Genomic DNA, 19,556 nt, shown 5'->3' with positions numbered 1-19,556 from the left:
TGTAGATAAGCTGATGCTTGCAACTACTGCTGTCAGATCCGGCATAATGTCTTCTGACAGCCTTATAAGTCAGTTTCTATACAACCTTGGAACTGAACATTTGGCTAATGTTGACTGTGTCCTGAATTGTCTTCAATGAACAAGAGATAAGGATGTGAAATATAATCGTAGTAAACTCATACTTTGCATGTACTCAGATTCTGGCAGATACACACTGATGAGCCAAAACATTATGACCACCTGCTTAATAGCTCATTTGTCATCTTTGGAATGAAATACACATCTGATTGTGCATCTCATAGTAGCTTTGTGGAAGTATGTGGCATCTGATGTCTATGTACTGGTAATGTACACTATTGGCCATTAAAATTGCTACACCAAGAAGAAATGCAGATGATAAATTGGTATTCATTGGACAAATATATTATACTAGAACTGACATGTGATTACATTTTCATGCAATTTGGGCGCATAGATCCTGAGAAATCAGTACCCACAACAACCACCTCTGGCCATAATAATGCCCTTGATACGCCTGGGCATTGAACCAAACAGAGCTTGGATGGTGTATACAGGTACAGGTGCCCATGCAGCTTCAACACAATACCACAGTTCATCAAGAGTAGTGACTGGCATATTGTGACCAGTCAGTTGCTCGGCCACCATTGACCAGACGTTTTCAATTGGTGAGAGATCTGGAGAATGTGCTGGCCAGGGCAGCAGGCAAACATTTTCGGTATCCAGAAAGGCCCGTACACAACCTGCAACATGCAGTCATGCATTATCCTGCTGAAATGTAGGGTTTCGCAGGGATTGAATGGAGGGTAGAGCCACGGGTCGTAACACATCTGAAATGTAACGCCCACTGTTCAAAGTGCCATCAATGCGAACAAGAGGTGACAGACGTGTAGCCAATGGCACCCCATGCCATCACACCGGGTGACACGCCAGTATAGCGATGATGAATACACGCTTCCAATGTGTGTTCACTGCGATGTCGCCAAACATGGATGTGATGCAGTAAACAGAACCTGGATTCATCCAAAAAAATGACGTTTTGCCATTCGTGCACCCAGGTTCGTCGTTGAGTACAACATCACAGGTGCTCCTGTCTGTGATGCAGCATTAAGGGTAACCGCAGCCACGGTCTCTGAGCTGATAGTCCATGCTGCTACAAACATCGTCGGACTGTTTGTGCAGACGGTTGTTGTCTTGCAAACATCCCCATCTGTCGATTCTGGGTCGAGACGTGGCTGCATGATCCATTACAGCCATGCGGATAAGATACCTGTCATCTCGACTGGTAGTGATACGAGGCCATTGGGATCCAGCACAGCATCCTGTACTACCCTCCTAAACCCACCGATTCCATATTCTGCTAACAGTCACTGGATCTCGACCAACGCAAGTGACAATTTTGTGATACGATAAACCACAGTCGTGATAGGCTACAATCCAACCTTTATCAAAGTCGGAATTGTGATGGTGCACAATTCTCCTCCTTACATGAGGCATCACAACAACGTTTCACCAGGTGTCGCCGGTCAACTGCTGTTTGTGTGTGAGACATCGGTTGGAAACTTTCCTCATGTCAGCTTGTTGTAGGTGTCGGCACCAGCACCAACCTTGTGTGAATGCTCTGAAAAGCTAATCATTTGCATATCACAGCATCTTCTTCCTGTTGGTTAAATTTTGTGCCTGTAGCACATCATCTTCATGGTGTAGCAATTTTAATGGCCAGTAGTGTAATAAAGCATAAATAATGAGCCACTGATTTGGGTACACTGTGATGACACCCTATAGCAACCCAGATGTGTTCGACAGGATTCACGTCAGGTGAATCTCGTCACAAAGAAATCAAAATAAGTTCACTATAATACTTCTCAAACCACTATAGCATGGTTATGGCTTCAAGGCATGGAGAATTATACTGCTGAAAAATGACATCACGGTTGGGGAAAACATCAAGCAAGAGGGGATGCAGGTGGCTGGCAGCTGTTAATTTGTTGATTGCTACCACAGGTCAAATGCAAACACAGAAGAATGTCTCCCAAAGTATAATACTGCTCCTACCAGCCTGCATCTGTGGTGTGCTGGACATTTCAAGCCACTGTTCACCTCGATGGTGCCACTTGTAGAGACAACAATCAACCTAGTGCGGGGTGCACCCATAGAGCTGACAAATTTCCATCAATCACTGGTCGAATTCCAATGGTTCCATGCCTGCTGCTATCATAATTGACAATATTGTTGGGTCAATATGTGAACATGTAGGGCGGTATGGTGTGGAGCTCCATGTTCAACGACGTACAATGAAAGATGTGCTCCAAAACACTTGTGCATGCACCAACATTATGCTCTTTTGGCAGAGATGCCACAGACCATCATCCATCCTATTTTACACAACAGACAAGCCTCCAAACCCCATGTTCTGTGAAGAGTCGTGGACATCAAATCATTGAGCACCTGATGGTAGTTTCACTGTCTTGCTATCTCTTTCTATAGGTGCTCATGACAGTAACACATGAACATCTGACCAGCTTCACTGTTTTTGAGATACTTGTTTGCAGGCTCTGAATAATGATAATCTGCCCTTTGTTGAAGTCATTTATCTCAATGGATTCCTCCATTGCAGCCCATATCTTTGCTAGAGTGATCCCCTATCCACATCTGCTCTGCTTACATACTTTCGTTACTGCGTCATGTGCCCACAACACCACCAGGTAACATCCAACATTGTGGTGGGCAGTGGCCATAATGCTTTGACTTATCAGTGTACTTATGTATATTTTATACGTTATATAATGTGCTACATGAATCATTCCCTAGAAAAACTGTTGCTTCACTATCTCACAAGCAAAAATGTGTCAGCAAATCTACAACAAAAGCAGAGTATGTTTCAGCTTCAGATGTTGCTGTTGGATTCACCTGACTCTGAATGTCCATTTAAGGAACTGGAATCAACACCAGAGCAACCAACTCAACTATTTGTGGACAACCAGATTGTATTACAGTTGAAGAAAAACTATGCCCATCATGAAAACACTCAATACAGGGACAAAGTTTCATTACATACATGAAAAGAAGATAATGACTCATTTCTTGTTTACAATACTAGATCAAAAGACCAGCTATAATGACTCCTTTCTTTTTCATATGCTAGATCAGAAGACCAGCTGGAAAACATGTTTACAAAGCCACTTACAAATATACTGAACTAACTGCTATTAATAATCAGTACTGCCTTTAAAATCATTAAACACATAAGGGAGTAAAACAAAATACATACTGGTGTGCAAAATTAAAGCAACAAATGGAAATTTTGCAAGTTTGCATTTATTTTGCCACAAAACAGTACACACATGTGACGGTAAAGTACAAAAAGTGTTCAGAATACAGAACGTAAATAACTGCAACATGCATAATGGTAGACAAAAATGTTCTTCATTTTTTCCAACTTAACAGATTTGCACACACGGATTCTGACAACTGGTTAATGTGCTCAGTGTGGAATGTGACCACGTCTGGCAGCAATACAGGCATAACAACAATGGGGCATGCTGTGAATGATGTCATCAGTCTCATGTTTAGGCAACAATGCATGTTCCTCCTGCAGAGCTGCATACAAATCTTTGTGAGTGGTTGGTGGAAGCTGAGGTGATGCAACCCATCTCCCGATGTATCCCAGATATGCTGTATGGGATTCAAATCGGGAGAGTGCCACAGGTGCAATATCTTTCATTTCCAAGAAAACATCAACCACCTGTGCTCTATCGAGCATTATCATCCACCAGTACAAAGTCTGGGCCCACAGCACCTTGTGACAACTGCACATGAGGTCCCAAGATCTTGTCATTACAGCTGATAGCAGTTAAACCTTTACCCACACAATTGGGTACTGATATCTGTTGTCAGTTTGCATGATTATATCATGAATTAGACACAGAAGGGGGAAACGACAGTTTATTGCTTTATTTTTAGAAGCCAGTGTAGCTTGTTATGCTAATTATTTGTGATGTGTGTGTGTGTGTGTGTGTGTGTGTGTGTGTGTGTGTGTGTAAGGGGAGCTAATATGTTCTAGCTTCAGTGTGTGTGTGGTGGGTGATCATAGATGGGTCCATTGTCTACCTAAAGTCATGTTATTTTTGTGGTCTTTGGTGAGCAGAGGGGGTTCTTTATCTATTATGTATTTTATTAGCTTAAAAAGCATGTGGCTGCAAATATTTGTTTGGTTATTTACAACATGTTTCTTTTCTTTTATTACCTTTTGGGTTTAGAAATTGTCATGTCAGACTAAAAGATACATAGGTGACATCCTCTTCTCAGAAGCAACCCAGAAAATAAGATAGAACAACTACACACAGAGATAAACACCCTACATAGAACTTTAGAGAAATAATAAGCAGGGCAATTATGCATCATAGATATACCCATCATAAAGAAAAATAACAAACATGCATTAAAAATTTATGGGAAAATGACCAAAACAGACATAGTAAGACACCTATCATCTAACTACTCATAGTCCCAAAAAACAAGCAGCTCTCTGATGCATGTTCCACAGACTAAACACAGTACCACTTGAAATACAACTACAATAAGGAGCTGGACATAATTCAGATAGCAAAACATAATGGATACCAAAAATCTATAGTTACAAAATTGAATAACAAAAGCCAGAAAAAACATAAAAATGATAAACAAAACATCACAGAACAACAAAAACAACAACAACAGCACTACACAAGGCACAACATCAAAACTCAACAGACCTGCTGGTACTCATTCACATACAAAAACAAACTGACACACAGAGTTGTGAACATTCTCAAGAAACAAGGAATAAAAATAGCATACAAAAACAATATCTCAATATGGAAATGTCTAAAGAAGGAAGATGACACTGACATATATTTTTAAAAAATCTGTTATTTGCCAACTTCAGTGCAACAGTTGTGATGCTCTATATTTAGGGCACATCAGTGAACATCTGAAATAAGTTATAAAGAACATAAAAGAGCATAGAAACATGGCACCAGCCATTCAACATTTGCAGAACACCTCTGACAAGAAAACCACCATCCTAACACAATAAAAAGAGACACGAAAATACATTCATTAACAAAAACATCTCCTAACCTTACAAGAGTATTTCAGAATCCAAAAGGCAATAATAGAAGAGAAACATATAATAAACAACCAAACAAACATTAGTAATGAAACAGGATCCAAACTGATAAAATATGTAGGTAAATAACAACCTTGCTAGCTTTCCTAAATCACCTACCATTGTACCATAGTGAGGCATTCATTTACACAATCAGAATTTGAGAGAGAGAGAGAGAGAGAGAGAGAGAGAGAGAGAGAAATAACAGACACTCCCACTACCACCAATGCTAACAAAAAATGAATGCATCCTGCAATATTACAACAAAGTACGCAAAATGGCAGTGAACCTAGATAACATATAGTGTAAGAGAAAGTGCTGTGCACAAAATTCTAACACATATGTGGAGAAGAATGTTATGAATGATGTAAGAAACAGAAAAACCAAGAGTAAAGAAAATAATTTTTGCCATTTAAGTTAAACCATGAGAACTGTTCAAGATCCTAGCAAGCAAAATAGTTCCCTGCACCGAATTCCTTTAAAATCTAGAACTATTCTGTGATCTTAGTGGTTTGACAACCGGATATGACGGTAAAATAGAGAACAACTTAACATAATCACAGAAGGAAAGGTGATATCTAGATGAAATAAACTGAATACAGTATTATATTTGTGGAAAATATAATAAGATGTGACTAGCTGATCAACTGTTAAACGTTGTGTATAGATTTTCTATTTTGTATAGAATATTTTATACATTTTATGAGATGTGATATAGATGGGAGGGTTTGTATAAATTTTGAAAGTGATGGGTATTGTAGCTAAAAGCATGGTTTATAAGAATTGATAAATCATGACTAACACAAAACACACATCAAACCTTTCAAACAACCCTCACAAACAAGTGTGCCTGATTTGTCATTATTTGCCGTTTCAATAGGTTTGGAGGGGTTCCATCTTTGGGGCTATCTTCTTTCTCTTCTTCAATCCTAGTATCCATTGCTATTTTTTCCTTTCTTACTTCTCATTTGAGGATCTGTCTATCTTTTCCCTCTTTCTATATTCACAAACTCCTACCACTGAAGTCCTTCCTTATTTCCATGGTTACTAAAAACCTAAATCTTATTGTCAGATAAGAAGGCTGAAGTATCAGACTACACAGACACACATCGATATATACACAAATATACCCTTCTACACAAATATTAAATCACATAAGAGGAAGCCTGTCATGATGTGAGAATCACAAGGTGTGGCAGGGAAAATGTGTTTACATATGGAAATATGGGCACATATATATCACAGTTCTACATTGAATATACATAAGAAGAGGTGCACAAACATAACGAACAACTATAAAGTAGTAATGAGTAATGTATAAGAGAGATGCATGAGCAAAGAAAGAAAACGAAAGTAGGAGTAGAATTAGTCACGTTGGTCACTAAGAAACATCAGCATAATGACTACTCTGAGGAATTGATGGATAGTGGGACATAAATAGTATAAGTAAATATAATATCTATTAAAAATATAGAAGTTGATAAGTAGAAGAGGACTCTAGAGAGTAAATGATATATTAAAGAATAAATGCAAAGTTTAAGATAGATTTATATCTTTACCAGAAGATACTTAATTATGGTATACATAGAAATGTATACTAGGGTAATGAACCATGAGGACTATTCAGAAAGGATAAGGGGAGCATACCCAGCATTCAGTAAGTATAAAGGGCAGGTGTACCTACATGGAGATAGGACGATCTGTGGCCTAAAAAATAGGGATGTTTTGTAAGGGGGTACCTACCAGAATGGAAAGAGGAAGTGCTTTCATAAAGTCAACCCACAAGCAAGGAATAGGTGACAATCCTAGGAGAAGGGGACAGTATCATGACAAAAGTCACAAATTTTATAGGGATTATTCTGGGAAGTGTGAATTCTATGAACGACTAGCATTATTAGGTTTCGTGGAAACAAATTAGTGTCAAAAGAACACTTTGATTTCGTCCAGAGTTCTTTGAAGCTACAAATAATAAAAGTTATACATACTTGAAAAAGTTAAAGCAAAAGATAAGAATAGAAAATAGATTACTCACGTGTCATAAACATCTGTAGTTTATGATTGAAAAAAAAAAAGACAAAAAGGAAATAAAGAAAAGAAAAAGAGTTCTCACAATTACTAAATATTAGTAAAGCTGGCTAAAACCATGAGTAAATTCTCATGTCTTAACAACAAAGTAAAATAAGATAAGAGTAGAGAAACGAGTAAGTGAAAGATTGTTCAAGAGAGGACAAAGAATTGTTATTGAAAGAGAATATATGTATATAAACATATGAAATACATGTATACTGTTAAGATAGGAGATGTTGTAATGAGTGATATTATTTGCATAATGACTAAATATAAAATATCACTTGTTTGACCTGAGGGGGGGGGGGGGGGGGGTGGATATGTAGTGATTCGAGAATTTCTGCGTAAATTCTAGAACCACTCAGCCTTCTACCGTCTTGAACATACAATATTCTGGATATGAGTGTTGGATGGTAGAATCCTACCTACTGTGCATCACATGTTTGTGTGCGCAGGTTTAAAATCTATCGCAGGAAGAAAGTAGATGAGGCAGTTGGACTGCACTGAGAAGTAACTGTCAGGCAATCTATAGATATTTTAGTGAGTGTGTAAGGAAGAACCATGGATTTTATATGCAGCTCTGTGCTTATTGTGTCATTGACTATCGTTATTAAAACAAGAATAGTTGAAAAAGTACTCTTGTAGACTCTTGACTCAGCCTTGTTAGAGGCAATACTCATTTTATGATTCATGTTTAGAAAGTTCAAAGTATCCAAGCCAACTTTCTTTTAACTGTAACTTAATTTGTTTCTAATGTCTGACTGTATGAGAGACTTACAGAAAGTTACCTATTTATGTGGAAAGTGAGAGTTTTATGGTGTATGGTGATCAAATACACTATTAACTGACAAAAAGTAAATTTTGTATGTCTACTTATTTCATAAGCAGAAAGAGGCTTAGAAGTACCTGTACCTAGCATTACTCAATGGAGAAGAAGTCAAGAGTGTTTCCAGCAGCCGGCTAGCCAGTAGAGAAGAGTGACTACTAATTCCAAGTAAGTCATCTCATAAATAAATGGAGGGTGGTTTGGGGGAATAAATCATCATAACCCTGATTCACACTAACATTTTAAGTCATCAGAACATTAGAGGCTTTGTCATAGCCCTGCAGAGACCGCAAATACTAGCAAATACTGGCACCTAAAACAACCATCACAGAATTTTCCACAGCATTTTTGTAGTAATTTCAGTGAGATTTGTCTCACCATGTTTAGAAGTCATAGCTAAGGGTGCTTGTGTGTTAACTCTATCACACATCTCTGTTGTCAGCACACAGTCATTAACTTCATAACTAGAATTGTATAGTCTAAAGACTACAAAGGGGTAAGCAGTCTGTGTATGGTCTATGCTTTGACCTGGAGGGGCTGTTGTGTACTGGTGACTTCTGCCATACACCACAGGATGCACCCTAAGATTGGCATGCAGCATGAGCATTATGGCCCTTCACTGTAATTCAGACCATCATTTCATGATAGAAGTTTGTGTGTTACAGTACATGGAGTTTTATCACCATGATCCATGTTACAGTCTCCTATTGAACTACATTAGGGTAACTGAAATCTTACCCATTTTTACTTTATACCACACAAATGAGTAATCCTCCATCAATAATATTCACTCATAAATAATGAGATCTTATGTGAAAAGTCTGACATTGCAACTAGCATGGCCTGCTAACTTACTAATATAATTTGATGAACAGTACTGTTCTTATCCCATTTCCCTTCAACCCAGCCACAACTACTTTTGTGGCTTTAGATGACCATACATTTAGAAAGACTGCTGGATTCTGCATCTCACGTAAATGTAACCTCAAAACAGGCAAGGAATTTGCATGAGTTGCTGAAAGTTAAGAATCACCTGCTTCATCTTATTATTATTTTTGTTTATGATATGGTCAGGTCTGGCACACACATTAGAAATCATAGCAGAAGACCTGAATTTATGATTGGTATTTTTACTGTATCATCTCTTCCTGCCCTGTCCTTCCTGCTACAGTGCTCATGCCAAAGGCTGGCGATGTGACTCGCCGATCTTCCAAAGAGCCGCCACACAGTTACGCGGGTCCTCTACATGCGGTGCTGTCTGCCAGCCATGCAGCAGCAGCGCCACCTTGGCGGGCAGCCAGCCAGCGACCGCTAGACTCGGACTCAGATCTGATTTGACTGTTAAAGTGTGCACACGTCTTACTTTGTTTACTTGATCTGTGACTTTCATGTATTGTGTCGCCCTTGAAATATATTTGTTCAACTTGAAGTTATAACAGCTGGTTTGGTGCAGCCGCCTACCTACTAGGTCCTGTGTTCTCTTCAGCTCTTCACAAGTAATGTAACCTACATCTACTTGAATCTACTTACTACACTCAAGCCTTGCTCTTACTATACAATTTTTGCCCCCTCTCCTTCCCTATATTAAAAAATTTACAATCCCTCACAATTCTATGTAGTCATGTTGCGATGTAAATTCTGTTCCCCTTAATTTCTTTCCTTCTTTTAACATCACATCTCAAAAGCTTTTATTCTCCTCTTGTCTTGCCTGTTTGCTGTTAATGTTTCACAATAGTATTTTTGATGAAGCTGAAGAATATTCATATATTTCCTCCTGAAAACGGGTTCCTGCATGTTTCTGAGTAGGTCTGTTCAAGACAATTAGGCGTCTTTCTACAAGTGTCTGCCAACACAGATTTTTCATAATTTTTATGCCATTCTTGTGTAAGTTAGATAAGTCTGATCAAAGCATGGTCCTCTTGTGTATGTGCCCAGTATTCTTAACACTCTGATATCCTGGTACGAACACCACACACTTCAGAAGTTGTCCATCCTTTCAATAAATCCCAGCTTGGCATTTGCTTCAACTGTAACTGAACCTACGAAATCAATCTGTTCCATTTTGCTATGCATTGTTAATGATTTCAGCTGTGTCTCACAAACTATACAGGCAAATGCTACTGTTAAGTTAGGCTTAGCATAGTCCTCAATTTGATATGTGCCTATATTTATAGGTGGTCTCCAATTGTTACTCCTGCTTAATGCTACATCACTAACAAATTAGATGTTTCTATGAAGGTTTTTTTGAAGTTTCAACACAATAAAACCTTTATGGGTCTCTCGCCACATAATGTTGCAGTGTGAATGTAATGTTTCAGAAAGGTTACTTTCTCTCTCTTCTGGCAAAGTGGTAGTGTCACTGTCCATCTCCTTACATAGGAAACTGGAATAACATTTCAAACCTTGCACATTAAACTTGTTCTGTCACTGCTTAACAAAAACATATTTCCTGCATGATGGCTACTACAAGGGCGATTCAGAAAGTAAGATCCAGTTGGATTCAAAATGGAAATCACAGTGAAAATTTGATGAAGCTTTCACAAATGTGTTGGGCAGTGCCTCTAGTATGCCTCACAATTATGTAGTAGTAGTAGTAGTAGTAGTAGTAGTAGTAGCTTTCATGCAGCCACATAACATAATTGTCATGCATTTCTTTCATCACAACAATTTTCAGCTTCTCTCTTCAGGGGCAATTGAAGATGCACCTGCAGCATTTTAAATGGGAAGTGTTTGATCACCCACAACACAGCCCGTGATTGGTCCCCCTGAGTTTCATCTCTGCTCACATTAACTGTTGGCTATAAAGACGCAATTTTGGCACAGACAATGTGTTGCAGACAAGCACAGAGAACTGGTGGAAAACACAAGTGGCTGCCTTCTATAACATGGGTATTGGAAAACTGGTACAATGCAACAACAAATGTTTAAGTTGGAGCATTGACTATGTAGATAAGTAGCTGGAAGGTGTAGACAACAGTTGCAAATAAAACATTTATGATTTACACAGTGATTTACATTAATGACTAATCAGGTATTGGTTTCCAAATAGCCCTCATACTACGAAAAAGTTGATGGGTTTCCAGTGGCTCCATCTCTATCATGTGTCATGGGTCATGGTGAACTTCTACACCAAAAAATTTGAAGAGATTTCTCTAAGCATAACCAACATGTTTATGGTGTGACACTGTGGCAGGGACACACTAAATGAATTCATCACCAGAATATTAGATTTACCATGGAAGTGGAGGAAAACAGCTGTCTCCAATTTCTGGATGTCTGCATTGTAATGAAACTGATCATTATCTCTAGTACTTGATGATACATGCAAATAATTGGAGTACACAATACGTACTAACACTCAGAGTACCCAATACACTTGGACAACTGAATTACCCAATACTCAAAAATACTTCAGAGATCATATAAATTTTGGTTTTCTTTGTTGTGATTGAACAAAATATAGAAAATTGTTTCACTTAGTTACAAATACGTTAAAATGTACTACAATAAAATATTTCAATATGTGAAACATTGTGTTCATTTTAAGTTTGAAAGAAACTTTCAAAATAAATCAAATCTTGTATTGTTACTATTCACAAATATTACATTACATTTAAAAGAACTTCTGTAATGTAAATGTCATGAAACATTGCTGAATTACTTTTTATGCAAACAATCAATACGTAATAATGATATCTTTGAAATTATAGTGAGTCATGAACATTACTGGTTACTTTGTATTTCAGCTATTTATTTTTTTGTGGATATTAAAAAGAGTTAGTCTGATTTATGAGGGAAGTTGGAAGTAGTTGTAAAGATATAACTATTCTGGTATGCCACTGTACATTAAACGCCTTTTTCTGTGATAGAAAAACTGCCTGCAACAAGGTTATTTCCAGTAAATATTTTGAAGCTGAATCCTATCATCCTCATGCAAGTAGGAAATTTATATCTCTATATACTTAGCAACAACAAAGACAATAAACTTCAAAACATCAACAGAATAAGCTGGGTAATGAAAATCACCAAATTCTTATTATTCATGAAAATTATTTTATAAGTAATTCATCACCCTCTCATACTTGTTGTAATTAGTAGAACAATTTCATAAACATATGCAAAGTACCAGTTTTCCTAGTTAGCAATAAAATTAATCTTGAAATACAAGCAGGGAGGTTTTAACATGCAGAAGAAATCTGATGACGCCCTGGAACATGAAGTATACCCCCATATACCTGTATCTTCCAGCAAATAGCTGACTCGATCCAGGGCAGCAATACCTGTCTGTCGATGTGTATATGCAATTGTAAGTCTACATCTGGAAAACAAATCTGCACTAGTCAAGCACAGCTTGCTCAGTTAATAGTTTCTGGAACAGCATTATTAAGGAGGCAACTGAGATAAAAATGACAACAAATCTCGTTAGTCGAGATAAGGGTTTTGCCATGAGTGGTGCTTGGCAACCGGCCTTTGAAGAAATAAGATGGAAGAGACAGTGTCGGCATCACATAGGGCAGCAATGGACAGTGGATGCAAGTTGCCATTTGCATAAGCGATTAGGCAAGCCACTGTTATACGTTGTGGAATGGTCACTGCAACATTCAAATGCCTGCCGCTGATACCTATTTAAGAAGATGAGTTGTGACACACTGACCCTTCAGCAGAAGATGGAAAGCGAGAGTAGCCCTTCTGAAACATCACATTCATGCACTGATATTATGGGGCCAGAAACCTGGGATGATTTTATTACAACAAATTAGACATCACATGAAAAGTAATGCATATGTCACAGTTACCTCAAATATAATCTAAATTACTTCTGCATCATTAAATGATACCCTCTGATGAGGTTCTGCCTGTCAATATGAAAGACATTTGAAAACAAACGTTAGCTGAGTTGAACAAGGAGTTGAGGAAATAGTCTGATGCCTCATTTTGATTCAGAATAAGTTCCAGATTTAAGCAAAATATAGAGCTGAGTGATACGTGGCAGTACCTCTGTGGACCACTTCTACCACCTGAGATCTGATTTCAATAATCAGTGATTAGCTGGTCTGTGTGGAGTCATAAAGCAGCATTCATTGGAGGGTCAGCTAATTACTGAAAGTAAATTTTACCAAAGCATAGTATCCTTTGTGAGTCTCCGTACATACTTTCAATTTATTCTCCACAAATAAAATGGTAACCTTTCTGTATCCTACTATAAGGTGAAAAAAGTATATTTTCTTGCATTTCATTTCAGTCTGTTATGCTTTCAAAACGTAATGTGAAAAACAAGCTTAAAACTTTCATTCTACAAAATCTTAAGACAAAGATTTGGATTAAATGTGGAAAAGTGAGTAATATGTGACCAGATTGTCAAAGCTACTTTTACAAATTCATTTCTTTTTAGAGTTTTCTTTTTTTCTTTTTCTTTGCCTTTTTGCTTTCTTTTTATTTCCTTTAATTATATTGGCACTACACAAGATGCACATATACCAACATGTAACTACATGCTATATAAAAGGAGAGCATTTACTCCAGAATGCACAATCTAATTCATTAAAATTATAATACGCTACACTAAAAGCATATTTCAGAAACCTTTTGCCATATGAGACTCTCTAGACCTGTGTATAACAACTGATATTATTATAAGCTCCATTTCAAATGTTGAAAATATCATACCTAGAAGTGGGATAAGCAACAATGAGAAGGTTCCCACAAGAAGATCCACAGCAGGCTGCAAGAGTGAAGTGTCTGCATCATCCAGAAAGCTTGCTCCACATGCTAAGTGACCTCCTTCACCCAGTCCAACAATTGCTGCCCCTAGCAGCAATGCATCATGTGTAGCAGCTCCCAGCAGCACTGTATCAATAGACCAACATTCATGGAAATAATCAATCCAACAATTGACTTGTGTTAGCTTTGATACAAGGGTCATCTTTGAATTTACTCTCATTTGTCGAGTTATTTATTTTTGCTTATGAATATGTATTGTGTTGATCAAAACAAAAAGTAATTTTGTACACTTTGTTTTATGAGAAGTATAAGCCTTACCTATAGTTCAATAGCTCATACCTAAATATTGATTTGAAAACATATCTTAATTTTACAAGCAAAATTACCATTCTAGAATCAATATAAGTACACAGTTGCTAAACCACCATTCATTCACATCAAGATTGAGTTTAAGAGAGTCAGATCAATAGGTCAGTTAACGAAGAATTGGGGTTGAAGGTAGCCAAAACTTTATCAAAGGGGCCCATTATATCATTGCAAGAAGTAATTTCTGATACCACATTGGCCTTAAATGATGATGGTTGGAAAAGAAACATAATAATCTGAATGTAGCTACTAGCTGTGTAATGGCATTAAATTCTATACATAGAGAACACTAATTTTTAACACATCATTACAATCCTGTTCCATAATTAAAAAGATATGGATTTTTGTTCCTTTAATTGTCTTCACCAAATTTCAGTATCCAAAAAGTATTTTCTGTCTTTGGATTGAGACAGTGTAGCAATATAATACAGCACAGATTGTTATAAAAAAAGGGCCTTTCTATTTTATAAAACATGAAGTAATGATGTTAAATAAAATGAAAATAATTGTACAGCACAACACATTACAAGTCAAACCCAGGCAGGAGAAAAAGACAAATACCACACCATCAAAAAATAAATAAAAATTAAAGAAACTTCAGAAATAGAATAAAGCAAAAACTTTCTGGATTATTGTTAACTAAGAGATATTTAAAAACAGTAAACTGGATGGTCCTCAAGTTCAGTAAACAGTTATGGCAAAAGTGATGATACTTTGAAATCACTGTTCATTAAATTTTATGATTTCAGCCAATCAACATCCATATGTTAAAAATAAAACCAATTAAGTGAAAAGAAATTTGAAGCATACATTTTTTACTGGTGTATGTCGTTGAGCAGGGCCGCAAGAGGCCGGTGCTTTTGTGCCGCTGTGGTTAATCAGTATTATACTGGTGAGGAGATAAAATTGCCAACCACATCAGTGGAAAAACATACCATTTTGTTGAAATTTTGTGTCTTTCTGCCCCCGTTTTGTTGGCCTAGGCAAATCATCAGATGTAAACGTACACTGATGGGGCCACCAATGGTGTGTTATGGGGTCATTATTGTTCACTATCTATACAGAGTGATTTTTTTATGTGTATGTAAAATAATGTAATGTACAAATAATGCTAAAAGGATTAGAAGGTTACATAGTCCCTACCATTTTAATGTAAACCCATATTTACAGAGCTATTAGTATTTTCTGAGGCTCATTAATGACAAGCCAGAACAATACCACATTAATTAATATGTAAAATGATCACATTACAAAGATTTCATTGAGATGTTTCATCCAAATGGAGCATGGTGGTAGCAAAGTTCATAAAAAACATCAGCAGTAAATCAAGTGAATATGTGTCATAAATTTGGAAACACCATACTTCCTCACCGAGCTTGGTCAACAGGGCTACTTGGTGAGTACTTCCGAATGAATTTAGTGTACTCTTCCTGGTACATATGCACTGCATATTGTTGAAATGGACCAGGAAGTTCCTGAGTAGCTGCCTGTTCCAAGCAGTCAGTTTTCAAATGTTAATCAACATTGTTAAACAGCTAAAATGGTTGTCCAATCCTAGTCGCACGTTGCCTACTAATGGCATCCAGGGGTAGCTAAAATTTGATTCTTTAGTACCTCATATAATTATTGACCAAATCAAAAAATTTAAAATGCAGTCATAATCCACTCATTTGGAGGTATAATGCTATGTTAAAGGTTTAACACAACAAATCGAGTATCAAAGTTAGAAACTGTGTACTTGTCAATAGGCAGTGTAGCTCATGGTATTCAAACTACTCAGATTATAATCATCCAATATTTGAGAATGAGAGTACTTAGAAACTTCCAGCAAGCTTCACACATAATTTCAAACCATTTCATAATTTTTTTCCTCACTGACAGTTCCCTCCACAATCCTCCAACCCCCCCCCCCCCCCCCCCCCACCCCTCCCGACTGCCCCCATAAAACTGTGAAAGGAAAAAAGTTTATTATTTACTACATTTCCACTGTTCATTCAGTAAAACTTCAGCATTAGTGTGAGGTTCTAATTTATTGCTTCTCTACCACTAATTCTAGTTTAAACACTTTTTGTGGACAGTGTACTTACATACCACTGAATGTACCTGGAAAATTACATATTGTATGACACACAGTTCAGGAAACATGACAGCATTAAGATTAAGATGCATGACAAACTAGCTTTTCCTAAAACAGAGTGCAGATTACTCAGACTGTATTCATTCAGTGAGCACCATGAAATTAACAAAACAAACATAATTAGTGCATTGTGTCCTAAACCATAGAGATTTTAAATGCTTAATACAAAATTATTTATTTAACTCATTAACCAGATGTTTGAAGCTGTTTGTAGATGTGAGTTTGATTCTTTAAAAATTTGGGGGAGAAGGAGGGGGGGATTACTGGCATTGATAAAGTGTTGGTTAAACAAAAAGATGGAAGAGGAATTCTGGTCTGCAATCTGTACTTTCTGTATGGATCAGCATACACTGCAAAGTCACCCGCATAAAATGTTAAAACGTGTTTGGAGGCAACCTGGTCAGGCTGAATGCCTTAGACACATTGTCTGGCAAGTGCAGCAAGTTGGAGGTTCCCTGCTGTTTTGGGGTGGCATTATGTGGGACTGACGTACACTGCTGGTGGTCATGGAAGGTGCTGTAACGGCTGTGCGATACATGAATTCCATCCTCTGAGTGGTGGTGCAACCATATCGGCAGCATATTGGCAAGGCATTCATCTTCATGGACAACAATTTGCGCCCCCATCCTGCACATCTTGTGAATGACTTCCTTCAGAATAATGACATTGCTTGACTAGAGTGGCTAGCATGTGCTCCAGACATGAACCCTATCAAACATGCCTGGGAAAGATTCAAAAGGGCTGGCCGCTGTGGCTGAGCAGTTCTAGGTGCTTTAGTCTGGAACTGCGCTGATGCTAAGGTCACAGGTTCGACTCCTGCCTTGGGCATGGATGTGTGTGATGTCCTTAGGTTAGTTAGGTTTAAGTAGTTCTAAGTCTAGAGGACTGATGACCTCAGATGTTAAGTCCCATAGTGCTTAGAGCCATTTGAACCATTTTTTAAATTGAAAAAGGCAGTTTATGGACAATGTGACCCACCAACCACTCTGAGGTATCTACACTGAATCGCCATTCAGGAATGGGAACATCTGGACCAACAGTGCCTTGATGAACTTGTGGATAGAATGCCATGGCGAATACAGGCATGCATCATTCAAGAGGATGTGCTACTGGGTATTAGGGGTACCAGTGTGTACAACAATATGGACCACCACCTCTGAAGGTCTCACTGTATGGTGGTACAACATGCAGTGTGTGGTTTTCATGAGCAAAAAAAAGGGTGAAAATGTTGTTCATGTTGATCTCTATTCCAATCTTCTGTACTAGTTCTGGAACTCTCGGAACCAAGGTGATACATTTTTTTTTTTTTATGTCTGTATAAAAAGGTTGCAACTCCAACAAATTGTAGTGAAATGCTGGTATAATTAGAGAGGAATGATGTTGGTACAGGACTCACAGCTGAACTTCAATGTAAGTAAACAACCAGAAACATAGTGCAGATAAATAAGTGAAAAGATCTACACTCTCAATACTCTATTTAAGAAGTATGCATACCCAATTAATTACTGTGAAATACATAAAATAGCAAATATGAATGTCAAACTGTATTATTTTTGCCATAAATATGTGATGTCTAACACTGTCCTGTCTGTAGCAAATCATGTATGTGACAAATTATATTAATATCTGTGACAGATTGTATTCATTATGCTATATATACCTCCATAACAATAGCATTATACCCAGAAAATTTTGAGGAAACTTTATCCTTTCATAAGTCTCAGAAATACAGGGTGATTCAAAAAGAATACCACAACTTTAAAAATGTGTATTTAATGAAAGAAACATAATATAACCTTCTGTTATACATCATTACAAAGAGTGTTTAAAAAGGTTTTTTTTCACTCAAAAACAAGCTCAGAGATGATCAATATGGCCCCCTCCAGACACTCGAGCAATATCAACACGATACTCCAACTCGTTCCACACTCTCTGTAGCATATCAGGCGTAACAGTTTGGATAGCTGCTGTTATTTCTCGTTTCAAATCATCAATGGTGGGTGGGAGAGGTGGCCGAAACACCATATCCTTAACATACCCCCATAAGAAAAAAATCGCAGGGGGTAAGACCAGGGCTTCTTGGAGGCCAGTGATGAAGTGCTCTGTCACGGGCTGCCTGGCGGCCAATCCATCGCCTCGGGTAGTTGATGTTCAGGTTTCATAACTAACCTTTTTCTTAGGACTCTCCATACAGTTGATTGTGGAATTTGCAGCTCTCTGCTAGCTCTGCGAGTCGATTTTCCTGGGCTGCGAACAAATGCTTGCTGGATGCGTGCTACATTTTCATCACTCGTTCTCGGCCGTCCAGAACTTTTCCCTTTGCACAAACACCCATTCTCTGTAAACTGTTTATACCAACGTTTAATACACCACCTATCAGGAGGTTTAACACCATACTTCGTTTGAAATGCAACAACTGTCGTCGATTCACTTCTGCCGTACTCAATAACACAAAAAGCTTTCTGTTGAGCGGTCGCCATCTTAGCATCAACTGACGCTGACGCCTAGTCAACAGCGCCTCAAGCGAACAAATGTACAACTAAATGAAACTTTATAGCTCCCTTAATTCGCCGACAGATAGTGCTTAGCTCTGCCTTTTGTCATTGCAGAGTTTTAAATTCCTAAAGTTGTGGTATTCTTTTTGAATCACCCTGTATTTTCACATACTGTCTCTGATTTTTCATTAGCACATTTAATCCATGAACTTCCATCTTAATACCAATACTCTGTCAATAAAAATATTGTATTGTTACAGAAGATAAGTTGTCTGACAAAGAAATGAAGCACCTGGAAGACATAGTCTGATGTCAATGTAGCTTTCTGGACATATACAACATGGGAAGGTACATAATTGATTAGAGATGAGTTGTTCTCTGTGAGAGATAGAATGCCCACCAGATTGGATTAGTGTTGTTCATGTTTAGTGTTGTTACCAGGCCTGTTATGGTATATAAGGAGTGTTATCAGTGTCAGATCTTGAGTGATCACTGTGAAGGACACGGAGATGCCATGTATCTGTGTGAGGCTGCATTATCAGCACCTAAAATAGTTTGGAAGGGGCCTCACAGTAAGTCTCCATTTGCTGGCTGCTCAAATCACGCAATTATAGGGCATTTGGATGTGGCAGGAGCCCCACATTGGACTGTATGGGAACATAAGTATAGGCATCCTCATTGTTAAGGTTCTGGTTGACCACATCTGACCATAAGGGAAGATCACCATGTTGCACACTAAGCACACTGTGACACTTTCACATCTCCACCTACCATCCA

The 19,556-nt window shown here is 37.8% G+C and overlaps 1 long non-coding RNA gene across 1 annotated transcript in view; it reads right to left on the bottom strand.

Moving 5' to 3' along the window:
* The window catches only part of LOC124606754, a 46,651-nt gene that overhangs the window by 6,020 nt on the left and 21,075 nt on the right, over positions 1-19,556 (bottom strand). The window contains exon 2 of the long non-coding RNA XR_006978720.1: positions 13,728-13,907. This is a non-coding gene — a long non-coding RNA (uncharacterized LOC124606754). The remainder of the gene's footprint in view (positions 1-13,727; positions 13,908-19,556) is intronic.

The sequence above is a fragment of the Schistocerca americana genome, chromosome 3, assembly GCF_021461395.2.
Source record: "Schistocerca americana isolate TAMUIC-IGC-003095 chromosome 3, iqSchAmer2.1, whole genome shotgun sequence".
In the NCBI taxonomy this organism is placed as follows: domain Eukaryota; kingdom Metazoa; phylum Arthropoda; class Insecta; order Orthoptera; family Acrididae; genus Schistocerca; species Schistocerca americana.
The sequence above is the reverse complement of the archived record's forward strand: the minus strand, read 5'-3'. Positions and strand labels throughout refer to the sequence as shown.